We start from the raw sequence: 7,061 nt of genomic DNA, 5'->3' as shown, positions 1-7,061 counted from the left end.
CAGAAATTTGCGGACCATTCTTTTCTTGTGCTAATGGTGGTGTTTGTGAACCAAGTGTGTCGGCGTTTTCAAGCTCATGTAGGTAAGTAGAAAATGCGAAGTGCCTTTGTCACATTATTACTATTCACAAAAACAGGTGATGAGACTAAACACAATAAAACAGATGACTTACGTGACTTGACTTATGAGCGTAGAACATGCTGTTCTTTAGCTTTACTATGAGAGCACTGTCTCCATTAACTGTCTGTTATTTGTAAACTGTTCTGCCTTGCGGGGTGGGAGCTGAGAATCCTGTGGTATATGCTTCTTGCAAGTTCCAAAGGAGTGGTGGGTAGCCTCTTTCAGCTGCTCTTTCTCCCGGTTGTGTGACACCATGGCAACACGTAAATTGAAGTCGTTTGGACACAACTTCTATTGTAAACATTATTAAGGGCTATTCCACGGTTTTGGGACAAAGGTAGTGAGTAACCAACAATGCGTTCTCTCCCCCTTGCACCTGCACGAAGGAAGTCACATAGTATATGATATCATATCAAGATTAGTACATTTGGTCTTGTCCCTTGCAATTGCATGCTGTTCGTATAATTGCTTCATGTACAAGAGAGAGGGAAAAGTGTTGGTTACTCACGTTACCTGCATTTGTTCCACCCCTGAATGGCCCTTATACTTAAGCTGGGCTAGGAATCTGCACGTTTCTCGTCAATGCTATCAGCAGAGACACATCATCTGAAAGACTTTCCGTGCTCACTTTAAAATTCTTTTGAACACTGGAAGTCTTTATTTAAACAAATGATTAAGCAACATGGAAATCATTTAAAATCTGTCATGAACAAAAGGTGTCAGCGGTGTAAAACCATAAGTAAAAGGTTATGTTAAATATTTTCCCTTGAAACATAAATGTCGTTTTGTTTTAAATTGGTTGAACCTCTACAAAGCAATTGACAATCAAATACAGAGATTTGCAACAATGTTCATAATGTTCTAGTGAAACAATGAAATATTAATGCATATTTTTTTCTTCACTTTTTCAATTTTCCTATCAAGGTGCTTGCCTCCTTACACTGGCTCTAGATGTGTAGATGTGATTGGTAAGCTTTTCATTAGACTTTTATTGCTCTAAATATTGTGTGCGAATATTATCAATTAAATCAATTGCGGATCATTTAAGGTTATGTTACCCTCTGAAAATATAGTTTATCTTAAAAATGATTTCAATAATTGTTATTACTACTTTTTCAAATCTTTTCATTAGATGTAAAGACCACGGTGATTCCTCAAGACATAACAGTCAAAGACCAAGTATTACCAAAAGGTATGTAAAATGTATGATAACATTTTTCCATATTAAATGCTTACAAATTGCGTTTCTCTCATAATCACATCGTTTAGACAAGTGTATATTAGTTGACGGTCAATTTCGGCTCATTGATCATCTATAATTCAAGACCGAATTAAAAAGACTAGTTTGCGTATGACGCCCTGTCAACCAGGCGAAATACCGTACTGTGCAGGTCAGCAACCAATCCCACCGCGCTTGTGACGTCAGACGCAAACTAGTCTTTTTAATTCGGTCTTACATTATAACTTGATGATCATCTAAAAAAGTGAATATAGTAGGACAAAAATCTTCAATGTCATTTATTGAATAAAATACAAATCAAACGATTTTAATCACACTTAGTGGACTTTATCAGCATTAGGTGCAAACACTATTAAGGTTATTTTAAGGTGGTTGGGCTCATTCGAGGTCAATTAAGTAAAATTCCGGGAGCAGCATTACTTTCATTACTTGTTATAATGATTATATTCATCAAAGTGAATAATTTTTTGAAACTAAAGCTGCCGGGGAATCAGTCATTTCGAATTTGGTTGTATTCATATATATTTAAGCTTATATATAAACTATACTATGTCGAAAATTTCCTTCCGACGATTGCATTTTTTTAACTTGTAGGGTTGACAGATGAGGAATTAATCATCATCCTTGTTTCTTCGATCTTGGGAGCGGCCATCTTGATTGGTCTCATCCTATGTGTTATATGCTTCTATTGTTGCCCAGCGGGGAATACACGTTATGTTTATGACGAAAGGAAAGATGAAGGCACCAGAGGATTTGCAGATCGCTATGAGCGGCGGGTTCATGATTCTGATGATTGGCCGTGGAGTGCTACAGGACGTCCTCCTGTTACCTATAATGGTGATACATTTCAACGGAGTTTCAAAAATGAGTCAAAAGTAAGCACATGTGATTAAACCAAACCCTTCATACAATTTCTGCATAACTTGCTCTTCCCTCTCCATAACTTGCGCTCCCACAGTTTTACAGTTCAGCGGTTTAGAGAGAGTATAGTCAAATGGCCATTCAAACTCAATATTGTGCTCAGCACAGTGTTGCTCACTAACTATTTCTATCTCATTCTTATGGTCACTACATACCTTAAGACAAAAACCTTCTATGTCAACAAAATGGAAGTCTTTCGATTGCTTCTTGAGCCACTTTTCAGTGAAGGCTCACCAGCATTGATCACCAGCAAACCTGATATTATGAAGGTAGAGCTTAAAATTCTAAAATTGCTTTCACTAACTGGAGGCCATGACTGAACCACAATATGGTTACTTTAGTTAACTGACTCCTCTGTCGTGAATGGTAGCTTGACAAACTAAGAATAGCGTACAGGACACAATCCGAGAACGGTCACATTCCTACCACCAACCTTCTTCACCTGATGGCTTGCCTCAATTTTGGTATCAAAATTATATGATATATGCCTATGATTGTGCTTTCATTCGGTAAATCTGAATCTCAGAAAACATCGATGAAGACCTTGCACTATGGTGATCGAGTGATGATCCAGGTACTTCCACTGAATGGACTCATAATTCCAGTGATCAATGTATGTCTTCAGCAAAATATAGATTAAACTTTCCTCGGTCCTCATTATAAGTGTATAGAAGGTGTAGCCATGAATATGTCAACTGGTATCAAATTTTATACATAAAGATTCTGGGACCCCATCTAGAAGACACCCTGCAATACCCAAATGTTGTTGAATTAATGTTGAAAACACTTTCGTCAGAGTTTTAATATTTTGTGGCTATCTCATCTTTCTTGTTTGGTTCTTTATTCATTATCAATGCCGCTGTATCAGCACATATATCATTAATGGTGACGTCAGTAAGTCGTTTGACCTTGTATGATCTTCAAGGACGCCCATTCCATCCTTGAATTGACCACTTCGTTGCTGCTGAATATCAAGGGCTTCGTCACCATTTACAGCAATTGTTCATTGTTAAATTTCATTTGAGTTTTCACCACCATCAGGCGAAATTTCCGTGATGACTGTGTTCAATGTTGGTAGTACCTATAAATTCAATCAGGTAGACTCTCTCTGCAGACTGTCCTGCCCATAGACAGTGCTGCAAAAATCGAATATTTTTTCAGCAATGTTTTGAAGGAACAAGCTTTCAAATAAGACCAAATTCATTAGCGTGCGATAAAGAAGCATACCTTGTTCTACGAACTTTTTGACCACCCCTCGTAGTATAAGATTGTTATAGTTTATTAATGTTAATCTACACTAAACAGATACCACAACAACTTTTCAAATTGCATCTTGGTAGGAGGGTGTTTCAACTTCGACGTTCTTTATAGTCAACCACTGAGTCAATTTGAGATAAATAAATAAATAAATAAATAAATAAATAAATAAATAAATAAATAAATAAATAAATAAATAAATAAATAAATAAATAAATAAATAAATAAATAAATAAATAAATAAATAAATGATAAACTACTGACACAAGCCCAAATATACGTGGTTTGTATTGAATTATGCAGTAAATAATAAAACCTTGGACAGTAAGGTTTGTAGTAAACGATCATATGAAACAATTTTAATTCTTTCCTCATTTCCAGTATTTCCATTTTTACTTTACAGGGTGTGAGCAAAGGACCACATGTGGCATTATATTGATCGAACATGTGAATCTGCAACTGCACGGAGTATTAACAATTTCCTTGAATATCAAGTTATGAAAGTAAAACACTTCTTCATCCAACTTCGACTTTTTTGTTTAGTTATGTTTTAGTTATTATCATATCACATTGAAATTTGTTCTTATCATATCATTGCTCTTAAAGTAGTATTTTCGTGGTTCTAACCTCATCTTTTTATTTCAAAGTTTAGGGGCCTGAGCTTTCGATCCTAGCAGGATCTTTATCAAAGGCAAAGTGACAAGACAACACACAAACAATGATATATATAGTGACATGGACATAAAGGAAAAGGAAATTAGCAAGACAATAGAAGACATAAGTGGTTCCTGGGAACTATCAATTGGGGCAGGAAGTGGGATGTCATGAATGGAGATGAGAGGATAAGGAAATGAATGAAGACAATGGGCTGAATAGAAAAATGAAAATGTGTGGTAAAAATAAAAACTACAAAAACATAATACATGATGATGGAAGTAAAAGGGAAATAAAAACTAAAATAATAAAGTGGATGGAAAATATAAATAACAAAATAGGAAGAAAAAAAATTGGGGGGGGGGGTTTGGTGGGAATATTAAGATAATGAAAACCAAGTTAATCATTTCCCTCTTGGATGTTGAGACCATGTGGCTGGATGGTACGTAGGCGCTTCATCCAGAATTTCTCCCTGCTGGCACGGACGGTGTCAGGACGGTTACCTAAAGACTCAATCCCCTGAAGGATCATGTCGGAGATAGAGTGGTTGGGGAGGTTTAAGTGATCACCAACAGGGGTGTCAAGCTTCTTGGTTTTGACTGTGGACCGGTGTCCATAAAACCGCTTCTTAAGTGCATTCTTGGTTTCTCCCACATACTGTATACCACAAACTCTGCAAGAAATGAGATACACTACATTAGATGTGGTGCAGGTGATGTTGCCCCTGATCCTGTGGGAGGAATTGTTGGAATTACTGGTGACAGAATACCCTTCTTGGATATGGTCCTTGCAAACAACACACCTGGAATCACATGTGACAGTACCCTGTTGTGTGGAAGGAATAGTATCAGAAAGAGGGGGGACTTCAGCTCTCACAAGAAGATCTCTTTTTATGTTATGTTTCAGTAGATATCCACAAAAAGAGCTTGTTTCAAAAATTTCAGTTTGACAATATTTTTGCTAAGCAAACGTATCGGCAAGAATTGTTTTGCACACAAACAATAATGTAGTCAGAGGTTACCGATGGCTGTGGATCACGAAATACCACTTTAATGCTAGTTATCTTTCAATCTTGATTTATAATACATGTATATACTATAAACGATGGTAATAATCATTGAAATGATTCAGTGATCATAGTGATACTGCTAGAGCAATAAATGCTCTCAAACAATAATATTATCAACAATAATATGTACTAAATTAGGTAACACGTGTTATTGTAGAGGATGCAAGGAACTTATGTACTGCAATCAATCTTAACAGGTTACGGGTAAGAATAAGGACTGGTTGTTGGCGCATGCTTATTTTTATTCTTAAACCACATGATCTCTTGTCTATGTGATGCAAGAGATTATAATGTTGACATATTCAGGAGTGTAAAATTGGTATCAATACTCAACTAACTTCAATAGAAATACGTACCTGTACCTTCCAGAGTTGACGAAAATTAACTGTAGCAAAACAATAAGCAAAGTATTAAAATAAAATTTATTATGTACATTGGAAATATCCAGTGTTTTGGCACTGGAGTTTTATTCTTGATGATTATTGATTGTTGATATAATCAATATTATTGCTTTCTGACTTTTGGATCAATGATGATACCAATTTTGACTCCCTTAAAAAGTATTTACAAATTAGGAATTTGGTTTAAGGGCTCGGTCAACTACCTTTTAAATTATCAACACTGCAAGTAACTCAATTTCGCCAAAACCTATAAGAACCAAATACCTCAGTCTACAGAAGCACATGAAACCACACCGGTTTGGTAATGGGAAATCGGTTTCTGAGCTTATTCTGAGCTGAGTTATTTCTCCTTTATAAATTAATTTTATATCAAAGAAACAGCTTATTATGTAATTTAAATAAGTTTTAATATATCTTAAAAGTACATCGTACATAATTTAATTTGTAAATACTCCCAATCATCTAGGAATCATACAATGAGAGAATAATTTCAATCTAGTCAACCAGATCATGGAAGTAATACACATGGAAGCTGGTCAAATACTACATCAAAGTGAGTATCATACTTGCCGCGATACTGAACAAAAGCAGTACAGTTGAAAGTGGAACAATTGAGTCATCGCATGGTCAACGTGTACCATGTCTAAAATCAAAGTTCCCGCTTAAAATCAATAGCAGTACGAGGTCGTGTACTAAGTCCTGACAATGGGCTGTGTTATATTACCGCAGTGCATGACTAGTTTTATGAACACAAACAGATTTTATAAAATCTCTACGTAATGGTCAGAATGCTATCAGTTTAATTTATACAATTTTATTAAAAGTATGTAATTATGTGAAAACCTACCGATTAAATGTATATATATGCTAGACTTTCTCTTGCCCCGGGCACACAAATAGATGCGGGATTCATTTTATAATGTAAAGCATGTGCCAAGTGCGCATATCAATTATTACCGCTAATTAGCGGTTTAGACGTAAATGCATGATTTCCAATATTTTGAAGTTTAAGAAAATCTGTAAGTATAGGGTAGAAATCGATATTTTGAATGGATTTCTGTAATTATGGATTACAAATCTAACATCCCTGTCACTTTTTTCCGAATAAAAACAATATACTTGAAACATAATCAAGAAAAACACGATTTTTGCTCAAAATAATAAACCTGTAAATAAACGAACTGGCAAAGACACGCTGACTACATTGTTATCACAATAGCTTGATCCGTACCCTCTATAGAATGTTACGTAAATAATTCAATAGGTGTTGGATCGACCAGCTTCCATGTCTCTTACTTCCATGACCAGATTAATCCAACATACCTTGGAGCATGGAGGTAGTAAAGAAGGAGAAAGCTCGCGCACATTCTATTGTACAATCATAATTGCCGCCCTTTGA

At 35.6% G+C, this 7,061-nt stretch overlaps 1 long non-coding RNA gene across 1 annotated transcript; it reads left to right on the top strand.

The window, feature by feature from the left end:
- The first annotated feature begins 1,251 nt into the window (after positions 1 to 1,251).
- LOC140149871 (uncharacterized) lies at positions 1,252 to 4,067 on the top strand. The gene is made up of 3 exons (XR_011858758.1): positions 1,252 to 1,312; positions 1,955 to 2,235; positions 3,942 to 4,067. It is a non-coding gene; the product is annotated as an uncharacterized lncRNA (long non-coding RNA).
- The last annotated feature ends 2,994 nt before the right edge of the window (positions 4,068 to 7,061 follow it).

The sequence above is a fragment of the Amphiura filiformis genome, chromosome 4 (genome assembly GCF_039555335.1).
Source record: "Amphiura filiformis chromosome 4, Afil_fr2py, whole genome shotgun sequence".
NCBI lineage: Eukaryota > Metazoa > Echinodermata > Ophiuroidea > Amphilepidida > Amphiuridae > Amphiura > Amphiura filiformis.
Note: the sequence above shows the minus strand (reverse complement) of the source record. Positions and strands in the feature narration are given on the sequence as shown.